Raw genomic sequence first — 14,617 nt, forward strand, 5'->3', positions numbered from 1 at the left:
GGCTGAGGCGACTCTGTGCCAGCGCTGGGCTTGCTGCCAGGGCTGATGTCTCTGCCAAGCCTGGCTTTGCCCTGGGGGCTCTCGGGATGGGCAAGGAGGAGTCCTGGGAGGGATAAATCGGCCCCTCGCCTTCTCCAGCTTCACCCAGCACTCGCCACACTGCAGAGGAAGATGAAGGTCGCAGCGCTCAGCGTGGCCCTGCTCTTCACCATCCTGCTGTGCACCCCGGAAGATGCTCAGGTGAGTCCCCACTGCCATGGGGAGGGCCTCAAGGCTGGGGATGGGTCTTGGCTGCAGGACGTCAGCTCTCTTGCAGAATGAAATTGCAGTGGTGAGCCTGAAACCCCTTGACATGGCCTCTCCCTTTCCCAAGCAAGGAGCTCCTCCAGGCTCCCCTGCACCTCCAGCCCTGGGCAATGCAGCTCTCTCCCTCCCTCCCTCCATCTGTTCCCCCCTTCCCCCGCAATTAAACTTCCAGAGCTAGAGTTCCTCAGAGAGTGGTCAGACCTGTCCCTTCCCTAGGAGGGTTCACTGTAAAATCCTGTGAGGGCTCTTCTCTTGGTGCCCCCACATCTCTCCCTTTTGGCCTTCCCCATCCCATCCTTTTGTCCCCCTCAGACATGCCCTCCCCGGGATCTCCTCCGTGTCCTATCTAGGGTCCCCAAATGCCCTCCCACTGATCGTTCCCAATGCCTTTCTTTCAGTCTTCCCCCTCAGTCCTTTGCCTTTCATCCTGTCCTCTGCGGTAGTGTCCCCGGATCCCCTTCCTTGAAGTCCCACTCCCAAACATTCTCCCAGTCCCTTTCGTTTTGTCCTCTGCAGTCCTCTTCCTTCTGCCCCCACCAACCACCTCGCTTGCTCCTCCACTTGAATTTCTTTACCCCTCACTTGCGTCCCACGCAGTCCTGTCCATTCAACGCCCCCAGCCCAGTCCCTTGGGGTCCGCTAATTCACCCCAGTGCCCTGTCTTTGGGTGCCCCCCACCCCCATCAGCTTTGGAGACCCCGAATTCCCCACGCTATCCGTGTCTCCATCCCCACCCCTGGTCCCTGCATGAACAGGTATCCCCAGTGAAACTTGGAGGAATGGGGCTGGGGGGAGCAGAAGGTTTTTTCCCCCTCAGACCAAGGGGAAGCCATGGGCCTGGGGGGACTGGGGACACCTATGCCCCACCCACAGCCCCACCAAGGTCCAATCCAGACCACACCTTTGCTCTCCTTCCCTAGGCATTCTTCGAAGCAAGTGGAAGTTATAGCCGGCAAGTAAGTAGTGGGGTGGACTTGGAGGGCATCCAGTCTGGGGAATGGGAGGGCAATTTGGTCCTCCCATCCCTTGCTGGGACTGGGGACATCCCAGTGACCAGTGAGGTCTCACGGTCTCTCTACAGGTGAGCTACAGTTTTGGGCGAGTGAAGAGGGCTGAGGTAGGTGAGTTCTGCTGGCTCCAGACCCTCCCGTTGCATGGCCACGACACTCCAGAGCATCCCAGCATAGGCCCCAATAGACCCCACTGCAACCCCAGAGAACACCCTTGCACCACAGTGTTTTCCCAGGGAGGTCCCTTTCCCCAGGGCCCCCATTGCCTTCCCATCCATCCCATTACAACCCACTGCACCCCAGGATGCCCCAGTACACAGCCACCCACCCAGGTGGGCCCCTTCCCCAGGACGCCCCCTGCTTTCTGTGCACCATCATGGAAACTCATGTACCCCATTTCTCCCTGGAGGCACCTTCCCCAAGGACCCCATTGCTTTCCCCTGCCTCCCACTCCACCCCAGTGTACCCAAGCATGTCCCCCCACCACTAACCCTCCCTTTCTCCCCAGCCCCTTCTGGCTGACCAGGCGGCGGAGCTTGTGCGCCGTAGACGCGTGGCTGCAGCTGTTGATGTCTAGGTGAGCAGCATCAGGGCGTCTCCAGCCCCGCAAAGGATCCTGGGCGCCAAGGGATTCCTACACCCTCTCGGGTGGGCAGAACTTGAGTATGGGAGAGGGAAACAGAGGGGACTGTCCATGATCCATGTCTCAGGGTGAGCTGGACAGAGCTGCCCCCATGCCTTTCCTGGCACCCAGTGGGGCTCTACAGACCCAGAGGGTCACCGTGCAGGCCAGGCAAGGGCTCTGGTGCCATACAGACCCCCAGGATCACCTTGAGGGGTGGGCAGGGCTCTGGGAGCTTTAGGGGCATCCTGGGCTAATGACACACTGGGCAAGGGCCTCTAGGTGCCATATGGATCTCAGGAGAGCCAAGTCCTGTCCTGGGTATATTGAGGGCTCCAATTCCTGTCTCCTTCCCCAGATCCCTGCAGAGAGAGACGGTGGGGGCAAGGCCCCTCTCACGTCCCAGCAGACACTGGGGGGTTCATTTTGGGCTCTATCTTTCAGGACTGGAACTGGTGGTGACATCCCCCTCCAGTGGCATGAGGAGATGATCATACCTGGATGACCCCACCTGGACCCCTGGGAGGCCTGGGCCATTTCCCTCTAATGATCAATAAACCCCTTCAGCAAAGCTACGCTCTGTGTGTCCGTCGGTGTCCTTGTCCATGTCCCTGTCCGTGTCCCCTCTCCTCTGCCAGCGCCCAAATGCCTGGGTTGTTTCTGGCTGCACCACTGCCATGAGCAGAGTGGCTGAGGGACCCCGGATGCCAGGGGTGTCTCTGTAAAGGAGATCCCCTTCCCACCCACCGTGTGCCCCCAGATAAGGGCACATTAGGGCAAACTGGGGTGTCCCCCCATGAGGCTGGGAGAGGTAAGGGGCAGATGGTGCCAACCTCCCAGTGTTTTGGAGGCACAATGGGAAACAGGTTCTTACCGGGGCTCTAGTGAGCACCATCCCCCAAACAGCACAATTTGGTGTCAGGACAGGAGAGGAGCGTGGACAGGCAGCCTGGACGCCTGGCTGCTCTGCCCCACTCTGGGAGGGGTGGTGGTTCCCTGCCCCATGGGTTCACCACTCCCGGCTTCACCACTCCTGGGTTCACAGGAGATTTCTGAGCTCCATGTGCCCATGTGCCTTCCTGGACCTCCAGCCCACACCCTTCTCTGGGGTACCCCCCATCACAGGCCAGGAAGGCAGGTCATGGGCACCAGATGCTGGACAGACCTCTCCCTGTCCCCCGCCATGTGTGGCTCAGCTTTGCGGGACTTTGTGTTCATTATCTCTTGGCTGTGCTTTTGTCTCTCCAGGCATGCACTGAATTACCACCGACTTTTACGTTAGGAATTTTTCCCTCGCCCCACTGCATGTGATGGGCTTATTGGGTCTTTTCCAACCTAAATGATTCTGTGATTCTCTGATTCTATGATTTCATGTCTTCAGCAGGGTCGACTGCAGGGGAGTATTTCCCAGGGGGCTGGGGGTTACCTGAGAGTCTCCAGGGCAGCAGAGTGCAAGCAGGACTGATGGGCAGTCTAGACTCTTTCCAAGCAAGAGGGCTCAAGTGTGGTTAGTGTCTCCCATGTGGAAGCTGGCCCATCCCTTTGATCCCTACCCACATCCCCTTGTCCCTAATGCTCTTAGTTCTGTGGCTGCAGGTCTATATTCTCGTTTGTCGTTGGTGTTATCACTAACACCATTATTTTTCGGCCATGAAACAACCCAGATGAGAGTCCTTGAACACCCCAACTCAATGCAGACCCTGGGCTCGTGGCTGCATGGCTGCTTTACTCAAGATGGGCAGTGTTATAACTCTTTCAGTAGTCTTTGCTCTGCTACTTCTACTCACCAGAGACCTTTGCTTGAGTGTTACAGAGAGGCAGCTTCTTCTCTGAACAGCAGATAGCTTCTTGGCATCATCTCCTGTGTCTTTGTCTCTGTGGCAGAGTCCAGAGATGAGGATGAGGGCATTGGTCACACCAAAGAGAAACTGCGGATCCTCACAGCCCTCCTGGCAATGTTGTCATGTTTCCAAAAGGAGTACCACTGCTCCTCCAGGCCTTTATCGACTGAACTAGCTGCTTCTCGGCTCAGGCAGTTCTTCAAGACTAGCTCTGTCCAAGAGGTGCTTCACATTGCACTCCATGCTTGCTCTTCCTGTTATGGGTAAGGGTGCCTTCACGTGGAGTAACAGGGAACAACGATTGTGTTTAACTTTTGCAAACTCTAGTTGACATACAGAGGAAGAGGCAACAATTTCTATACAATTTTGGCTCTTCTTTTTTTTTAATGAAACCACAAAATTAAAAAAAAAAAAAGAGAAAGACTGATTCTAATATTTCTTGGGAGTTGATTCTTACACAAAAAGCACCTCTTAGAACATAGATTCAAGTCATGTGCTTGTGACCTTTATATGTCTTCTATGGGACTCAAGGGACTCAGGTGTCTCCTAAATGACTTCTTCTTGAGCGCAGTGTACACAGGAGGGGGCACTTGTTGGCTAAAGAGAAGCCTGTGTTCTGGTGGGGCTCTGCAGAGCCCTGACTTGCATCCAGTGCTTCTGGACAGTCTCATTAATGACTGAAGGGATGGAGGGGGCTCTTTACAGAATGAGTCTGGGAAGGTTTGAAAGCAGTTTGGATGAGAAGCTCAGAATTTGAAATTGTGTTGTAAAATTAGAGGAAAGAGACTAGTCTGTTCTCCGTGTACACTACGAGTAAGAGGGGCGAGATGGCAGCAAAGAGGACTTGTGTTTGACTACAGTTTCTCCCAGGAAGGATGCGGAAACCTTGGAACAGAGTCATGGGATTGCTCGCGCCCCTCCTGGCACTGAAGCTCTCCCATATGCCTCTCCATTGCCTGAGAAAGTCCTTCAGGACGAGGAATAGTCTGCTTTGGGGAATAGCAGTAGCAAGACAGGGCTTCCTTCATTTCCCTCCTGTCCTTACAGGTATCTGACCCAAGGGTTACAATGCCACGTGTGGTATAGCATGTGGCACTTCTTGTGACTCTCTTTACCCATTATGGTAAAGCTGATGGAACAAGGTGTCAGGACAGCTCAACATCAAAAATTGCAGCTTATACATCTATATTACACTTCCCTGCTACAGCCTTTGCCCTCGTCTGTATTGCAAAGGCCTCTTTAATTTTATGAATTGGTTTGTGCAGAAGGGAGTATGAATTTAGAAAAAAACCCAAACATCCTGGACAGTAAGTAATAGAGGCATGGAATCATAGAACCATGGAATCACAGAATGGTTTACGTTGGAAGGGACCTTTAAAGATCATCTAGTTGCAACCCCGCCCACAGCAGGGACATCTTCCACTAGCTCAGGTTGCTCAACGTCCCGTCCAACCTGACGCTGAACACTTGAGGAATGGGGCATCCACAACTTCTCTGGGCAACCTGTTCCAGTGTCTCACCACCCTGATCATAAAAAATCTCTTCCTGATGTCAAATCTAAATCTTCCCTCTTTTAGTTTAAAGCCATTACCTCTTGTCCTATCACTACAAGCCCTGGTAAAAAGCCTCTCTCCATCTTTCTTATAAGCCCCCTTTAGGTATTTGTCATGGTGTAACCCCGATGGGCAGCTAAGCACCATACAGCCATTCACTCACTCGCCCCACAATGGGACGGGGGAGAGAATCAGAAGGGTAAAAGTGAGAAAACTAATGGGTTGAGATAAAGACACTTTAATACATAAAGTAAAAGCTGCACACTTCATTCACTACTTCCCATTGGCAGGCAGGTGTTTAACCATCCCCATGCATAATAACTACTTGGGAAGACACATGCCATAACTCTGAATGTGCCTCCCTTTCTTCTTCCCCCAGCTTTTATTTCTGAGCATGACATCGTATGGTATGGAATATCCCTTTGGTCATTTGGGGTCAGCTGTCCCAGCTGTGTCCCCTCCCAAATTCTTGTGTATCCCCAGCCTACTCTCTGACGGGGCAGTATGAGGAGCAGAAAAGGCTTTGATGGTGTGCAAGCACTGTTCAGCAAGAACTAAATCCCTGTGTTACCAACACTGTTTTCATTGCAAATCCAAAACACAAATCCCTACACTAGCGACTATGAAGAAATTTAACTCTGTCCCACTCAAATCCAGTACAGTATTGAAAGGCCATGATAAGGTGTCCCCAGAGGCTTCTCTTCTCCGGGCTGAACAACCCCAATTCTCTCAGCCTTTCTTCATAGGAGAGGTATTCCAGCTCTCAGATCGTTTCCGTGGCCCTCCTCTGGACCCACTCCAACAGGTCCATGTCTTTCCTGTGCAGGGGGCTCCAGAGCTGGACACAGTGCTCCAGGGGGGGTCTCACAAGAGCGGAGTAGAGGGAGAGAATCACCTCCCTCGACCGGCTGGCCATGCTTCTTTTGATGCAGCCCAGGAAACGGTTGGCCTTCTGGACTGCGAGCACACATTGCCAGCTCATGTCCAAGTTTTCATCCACCAGTATCCTCAAGTCCTTCTTCGCAGGGCTGCTCTCAATCCCTTCATCCCCCATGCTGTACTGATAGTGAGGATTGCCCCAACCCAGGGGCACTTGGCCTTCTTGAACTTCATGAGGTTTGCATGGACCAACCCCCCAAGCCTGTTGAGGTCCCTCTGGAGGGCATCCCTTCCCTCTAGCGAATCAACTGCACCACTCAGCTTGGTGTCGTCTGCAATCTTGCTGAGGGTGCACTCAATCCCCCTGTTTATGTCGTTGATGAAGATATAAAATAGTATTGATCCCAGCACGGACCCCTGATGGACATCATTCGTAACTGGCTTCCACTTGGACATTGAGCCATTGACTGTAACACTGTTGAGAGATGCTATTGGTAATGCAGATAGTGCCGCTGATGCCATAGCAGATGCAGATACCATTCCAGATGCAGACACCATTGCAAAGGGGGTTGCAGATTCAAATACCACTGCAGAAACCTTTGCATATACCTTTGCAGATGCTCCTACCATTCCTGATAATGTTGCCAATGCAGATACCAAAGCAAATACCTCTGCAGATTAGATGCCATTTCAGATGCTGATTCCATTGCAGCAACCGCTGCAGATACCATTGCTGATGCAAAGTCAGATGCAAGTACAATGGGAGAAGCAGATGCCATTGCAGATGCAGACATCACTGAAGATGCAGAGGCCATTGCAGATACTCTTACCACTACAAATGCCATTACAGCTGCAGATAGCACAGCAGATGTTGATGCCATTGCAAGTGCCATTGCGGATGCAGATACCGTTGCAGATACTGATCCTATTGCAGATATGATAATCTTACACATACCAATGCAGATACAATTACCACTACAGATGCAATCACCAATACCATTACAGATCCCAATACCAGTACAGAGACAGCGGTACCATTACAGATAGTCAAACTGATACCGAGACCATCAGCGGTACAGATACCATTAGAGATAGGGTTGCTTATACTATTTCAGCTAGCGAGAGAATTACTCATGCACATACATTAACCAAATACACGTACACATACGGAAACCATTGCAAGCACCTGTGCAGATACAGGCTCTGGATGGGATGGCGTTAACTTTCCCCATAGCAGCTCTCATAGTGCTGTGCTTTGGTTTTGTGTTTAGAATGGTGTTAATAACACAGCAATGTTTTGGCTGCTGCTGAGCAGTGCTCGCACAGCAGCAAGGCTGTCTCTCCAGCCACCTGCCTCAAAGGCCGGTAGGCTGGGGGTGGGCAAGAGGCTGGGAGGGGACACAGCCAGAACAGCTGACCCAAACTAACCAAAGGGATTTTCTGTACCATATGACGTCATGCTCAGCATTAAAAGCTAAGAGAAAGGGGACGGGGGCATTCATTATTAAGGCATTTATCTACTGAAACAACCGCTATGCATACTGAGGCCCTGCTTCCCAGGAAGTGCTGGACATGGCCTGCTGATGGGAAGTAGAGAAGAATTTTTTTGTTTCCTTTGCTTCCACGTGCGGCCTTTGCTTTTCTTTATTAAACTGCCTTTAGCTCGACCCACAAGTTTTCCATCTTAATTTCTCCCCCCTGCCCTGCTGAGGAGGGGGAGTGATAGAGCGGCTTGGTGGGAACTTGGCAGCCAGGCAAGGTCAACCCACCCCACTGATGAACAATAGCTAGTTTCTTTGGCAATTGTATAGTTTTTAACAGCTCAGTACTTACTCTCACTGGAAGTTATAAAGCTACGCTGCTTCCATAACTGTCCACTGGTGTGGCATACTTCAAATGCATAGCAAGAATCAGTATAAATATTTGCAGTCTTTTCTTTGGACAGCTGGAAAGTCTTTGTTAATGCAATCAATTCTGCTGCTTGTGCACTCAGCTTCAGACTGAGTGGTGAAGCCCTTACTACTTTATTTTCAGTAGTTTCTGAATAACCTCTAACCGAGTTACCGCTCAGATAATGTGCGGACCCATCTAGACATAGTTCAAGACCTGGATGTGGAAATGGTACATCAGTTAAATATTTTAAAGTCTTTTTGTCTTCACAAGCTGTTACCACACCATTGTGATGTGGAGTTTCTTCCCCAGGAGGAGGGAGTAGACTAGCAGGATTCAGCATGTTACATTGCTTAATTGTTATGTTTTCCACCAGTAAGAGAATCAGCTCATAATGATGTATTCGCTGTGGTGACAGTGCCTGGGTAAGGTGCTGTGACAGCAGCATTTCAATTTCATGTGGTACTTGTACCACTAGAGGGGATCCAAGCACCACGTTTTCAATCTCTTCAACCAGGTGTGCTGCAGCAGCTGCCCTAGGGACACAAGCAAAGGATGCTTGAGCTACCAGACTGTACTGGCTTTGGCTGGGATACTTAAATTTCTTCATGTTCAAACAAGGTAAATGGCTTCCCAAAGTCTGGCAAACCCAGAGCAGGTGCAGGCATTAACGCTTGCTTCAAAAGCTCACCTGCCTTTACCTTGTCTGCTGTCCAGTGAAGGGTTCTCTGGCATCTTGAACAGTACTCTGTATCAGGGGCTTTGCAATTTCCCCACAAGCAGCTATCCAAGGGGAGAATTTTCACAGATGACTAAAGCCAATCATCTTGCGACCCTATAAACAGCGGCCCTAAGTGAGGCCCTTTGAGCTCTCCTGGACCACAGCGGGCTGCGCCCAGTAGCTTCCTCTGAGTGGGACACCTATGAGAGCTCACAAGCTCTCGAGTTTCCGATTCAAAGGACCACCACGGATGACAGGACCTGGGCTGAAACTCTCCTCCAGGCTCGCCCCCTCACCCAAGGAGAAATGCCAAGACATTTGACGTGGATATTTCACTGGACTCGAGGGGAGCTTTTAACAGGTATACCTTTGTATATTTATCTATCTTTGTGTCTCTTTGTGTGTGTGTGAAAATGATGGAAGTACTCCCTTCCATCCAAGTAGAGTGTAAATACTACCATCTCGAATCTGTAATTAAGTCACTGTCGTGATTGTAGTAGTCTCTACTAACTTACTTTGTAAATGTTAAATTAGTTAATTGATGAAGTGCTGCTAAAATCTCATGATCTATCCTAAAACTGTGAATGAACCTTAGACTGCTGCTAAACACATGTAATCCCTTAGATACAAACCTTTGACCAAGTCTGGGACTAGGAGTGGATCCAGCTGCACCTAAGCTCCACCAGGAGTTTAGAAAGCAAAGGGGTCTTCTCTGAACCTCGTGACTCAACGGGAGGCTCTCCCTTACCCTTTTTCATCCTCAATCTCTGTATAAATCATTCTAGCTCAAATCTACCTCAATTTTCCTTTGTATGCTTTATCCATGTAGTAAGTGATAGAGTGAACTTGCCATCGAATTCCTTTAAGTCGCACTTTTATAAATTTCTTTTGAAATCACTTTCTGCTCATACCTTTGACGGTGATTCTTTAAGCAGCCTCTAAACCACTCATTCGCGACAAATTGGTGTAGTCGGCAGGATGGCAAGTAGTATCACTGATTCTTTACAAAAACATGGAATAAGTGCAACTCCCAAATTCTCAGATGAATGGGCCCATGGTAATTGGCATGATTGGGAAGCTGTGGAAAAACAACTAAAGGTAACCAGGGGCCATATAAAAGATGGAAAAGGAATTATTTGCAAAATGTTAAGCACCTACAGAGAAGTTGTTTGTCATTTTAGGAAGAATAGCAATAAAAGGGAACTGGACCAAACGGAAGAAATAGAAGATGGAAAGGCAGCTGAATTAATACTGTCCTCAAAAATTGAGCAGCTGCAAAAACAGTTACAGGAAGAAAAGGAGGAAAAACAAAAGTTGGAAGAAAAGGTTGAGGTGATGCTAATGTGAGCTCCCAATCCCCTGACATTGTACAGATTAGGAAATTAATTGTATCCCCTGAAGAATGGGATGGAAATCCCCCCCAGTGATAACCAACTGGGGGAAAATGATTCTTTATGCCCTTCAAATCCCCTGAAGATGAAGCCAGACCCATTATAAAAACAGAAGAAACTACTGGACCTTGGCGTGGAGCAGGAAATCATACCTGAATCACCCACCATTGCTCATGCTGTGCTTGCTGAACTTTTACAAACCATCTCACTTCCTCAGAATGTGAAACTGTACCACTATATAGATGATATTCTAATTGGAGGAGATTCCCCTGAAGAGGCAGGGGAAGCTGCAACAACAGTGTGGCAAGCGCTACATAAAGCAGAAGTTGAAATCCCACCTGAGAAATGTCAGGGATCAAGTAAAGAGGTAAAATTTTTAGGTACTTGGTGGATTGCCGGTGGTGCAACAATTCCACCGGACACCCTAAGTAAAACGGAACAATTGCAGATGCCCCAATCTAGGAAAGAATTACAAGAGCTTATGGGTACTTTAGGGTGCTGGAGGAAACATGCACCTGGATTTTCTATCATTGCTTGCCCACTCTACTCACTTTTATGAAAGGGAAAGCCATGGAAATGGAACCCAGAACATGAAGAGGTAGTGAAATCTCTACTACAGGGATTAAAACCACATCAGTCATTGGGACCAGCACAACCCCACGACCCTATGGTCGAGGACGGGGTTTTGCTGAACATGGTACTTATTGTAACCTGTTCCAAACTGGCCCTGATGAACTGAAAAGACCTTTGATGTTCAGCTCACTGCATTTAAAGAGACAGAACAGAGGTATTCCAAGTGGGAAAAGGGACTGTTGTCTTTAGTCCGAGCAGTGAGACAAGCTGAGAAAGTACACCAGGAACAACCTGTTCAAACCAGAGGTCCATTTAACTTACTAGAAGCAATCCTAAAGGGGACTGCTCCCCCAGAAGGAGTTGCACAAAACCCCACAGTCAGAAAATGGTATGCCTACTTAACAGGAATTACAGAAGAAATGAATTTAACCAAAGGACATACTAAAGCTCCCAAGTTACAGATGCCTATAAACACAGACCCATTAGCGTTGCAACAACCTTTTAAACCCTCACCAATTTTAAATGCACCTCCCCTCACCGAGGGAACACCAACAGAAGACATTTGGTTTACTGATGCCTCAGCAAGAAGAATAGATGCTAAATGGCAATACAAGGCTGCTGCATTAAACATTAAACACAACACTGGCAAGCAAATTATAGAAGAAGGTGAAGGTAGTGCACAAATAGGAGAATTAAGGGCAGTTGTTCTAGCAGCACAAAACGGAGCAAAAGTTATCTATGTCGACTCCTACGCTGTGTGGGCAGGTGCCACACAATGGCTTTGTCACATGCAAAGAAGTGCAAGAATGGACAAAACAGGAAGAAATTCAATGGGATGGTAGAAAGAGCTAATGGCTTATTAAAAAAGAACCTTAAGCCACAGGAGACCCCGTGGGATACTTGACTTTCCAAAATACTTCATCAATTAAATAATTGATATGGACCCACTGGAAGCATTCTTTCTAAAAGCTGAGCCTAATACTCCCCCTTCTGACGAAAGACAATGTCTGATAACGTTACCGCCAGGGCAAGCTGTTGTGGTAAACTTACCATAAATTGGAACCGTGCCTGTGACTTTAACTAAACCCCGTGGCCCACTTGCTTGGGAAGCTACTGATAGCAGTGGTGCAAAACCTAGAATCAGTACTAGATGGATTTCTTCTTCTTTCTAAAAGGGGTAACCCCTTCGGCCTTCCCCACCGAAACATCTTTCTTTTCTTTCACAGGAGAAAATTAATCTATACCGATGGCAACGACAACAAAGGCAACCTGCCCCCAACCCAATTTGGTTTTCCCTCTTAATCGGGACAAGTGTAATCCTTCCAGTGCAGACACAAGATCCTTGGGACCATGCACTACTAAATTATACTGGACGTGTGGGAATGCTACCAAAAGATAAGCAAACCTGAACCTTGCTATTTTGGTCATACAGGGAAACAAGGCATATCTAAAAGATGAATGGAGATGGGAGACACTGTACCAAAAGGAAATTAAGGTATCTCACAATAATAACAACACTCATCAAATATGATCACTTCAAGCCACACTAGGTGAAGAAATCAAAATAGGGTGCCAGGCAATCCATGGCACAAAAACCCACCGAAATTAAAATATACTACACCGATTTTTTTAAAGCAAGAAACAACGAGCAATCTTGCTATGAGATATCAGAACCAGAATGTTGGTACAATTTCACTTTTACGCAACGTGTATTCCTATTCTGCTTCTGGGGTAGTCATGGTGTAGAACTATTGTTTGATTTTATGATTATCGAGCGCAAAATGTGTAATTTGTGTACGATGGGGTGGCCATGGCTTGATGCATACGTACTTTTTGACATACCTACACCTGATCTAAATTTATCTGTAATAGCACTACACAATAATATCAACTTTCGTAGGCAGGAATGAATTATTAAAGACGAGAATGAAAATCAACAAATTCCATCTTCAAAGAGAACCAAAGGAAACACCATTTCGATAGGAGGCTGAATTGAAAATCACACTAAATGTATGACAACAACCTTACACATTGTTGTAAAGAATGTCGAAGAAAAAGACAACATACATACCTGTCCTTTTAAACACTGGCATACTTTTACTATATCCCATTCAGCACTCACCCCAACTCTCTGTCCAGCCTAGGTCTTCAATTCAAGATTGAAGCCTCCTATCAAACTGTCTCCTCACATTTGTAACATTGGTCCGTACATAAGTAAAAACATAGGACAACAGCAAGTGCTATTTAATCCATCACGGTCTCTCAAACGAGTGGAACTATCAATGCAAGTTAATATCTCCGCAATTAAACCTACCTGCTCCCCATTCCTGAATACATCCTATTCAGGATGGTAAGTGGGCTTGCATGGACGAACCCTCACCTCTCCAAAACCATCAAGGAGAGCTGTGACTGGCCATCTGGGAACGGGACTAGGAATACTGAATGGCATAGACACTGAAGATTTAGCAAACAAAATAAGTTCGGCGACAAGTGATTTACATAAATTAGAACACCCATTACGATCTTCTTTGACGGCACAAGGAACTAGTCAATGGCTTTTGGCTAATATATCGCCGAAGTGGGAAAGAATTCATGAAAAAGACCACCAACTAATTATAGATGCATTTGGCATAACCCAGAATAATGTTTCTCTATCTCTTAGCTGCACCCAAGCTCAACTGTGCATACAATCAGCAATTGTGGATACCGTGGCAGCAATTATACGGGAAGGTGATGAGGGCACCCTGCCCACTGAAATCCGAAAGGTAATTTGGGATAAAGCAACTAAGTTTGAAAGGGAATTCCAATCTTGGTGGAGTCTAGTCAATTTTACTTATGATCCCACTGACAGCAAAGCCACAGCTTTTGTTTTGACAATACACAATGCTTCGGTGTGCACCATATACCCAAGCATTGCGCTGGGATTAAATCACAATGGAACTGTCCTCTATCCATTAGAACATGGAGTATGGCCCCAACAAAATGGGAACAAATGGCAAACTATTGATGTTGGTGCATGTGTTGTACGTGAACAACAGGGATTTATTTGTGAAAGCAATACCATTGAGGCCCAAGACATTTGTCTTGACACTGAACAAAATGTTTGTCATTTTGAAATACATCCTGATGAAACCCCTGAAACTGTACTTGTATATGCTGGAAATGGATGTGTTTGTATGAGAACTCTTTGTGACTCTATACTTAGAGACAGCACCACTGTGAGGACATATAATCACGCAAATATCTGTAGTTGTAATTTTACCAAAATTATGGGACGCGACTACTATATGCAACTATTCGGCTCCTGTTACAACCCATCAGCTGCTACAATAAACTATACGTCTTATCAAGATTTACTACCTACCCCCATTGGAATGAATCTCACATTGGTGAGAAAACTCTTGCAACATGATGACCTGAGTCAATTGCTAAAATGAATTTGAAACAGCGGACAAAGAACTCCGATTACCGCCCATCATGATGCAGAGAAGATACACCATGTCCTAGAAAGAGTGAAGAAAGATGGAGAACATCTCTGGTGGGACACCTTATTTGGATAGTCACCGACAGCAACAGGAACTGTGAATCGGATGTTACATCCTGCCATAATTTTACTAATTTCTGTTGCATTAAGCTTGTTGCTGAACATTGTTCTCTATGTTAGAGAGTGGAAAATAGCTAAAGGGGTCACACTATTACCAAAACCTCCTCACATACGTAACATTGCTTAATCACATTTAACAAAACCTTAATAATTAAGTAAACCAACCAAAAATTTCCCCCAAATTACAATTGGAACGTGGTATTGATCTGTTTATAGGCACAGAGGCA

General features: G+C 47.5%; 1 long non-coding RNA gene across 1 annotated transcript in view; it reads left to right on the plus strand.

The window, feature by feature from the left end:
* Nucleotides 1-224: 224 nt before the first annotated feature.
* LOC142076329 (uncharacterized) overlaps nt 225-14,617 on the plus strand; it is an 87,341-nt gene continuing 72,948 nt past the window's right edge. The window contains exons 1-3 of the long non-coding RNA XR_012671141.1: nt 225-240; nt 1,227-1,262; nt 1,388-1,423. This is a non-coding gene — a long non-coding RNA (uncharacterized LOC142076329). The remainder of the gene's footprint in view (nt 241-1,226; nt 1,263-1,387; nt 1,424-14,617) is intronic.

The sequence above is a fragment of the Calonectris borealis genome, unplaced genomic scaffold (assembly GCF_964195595.1).
Source record: "Calonectris borealis unplaced genomic scaffold, bCalBor7.hap1.2 HAP1_SCAFFOLD_44, whole genome shotgun sequence".
NCBI lineage: Eukaryota > Metazoa > Chordata > Aves > Procellariiformes > Procellariidae > Calonectris > Calonectris borealis.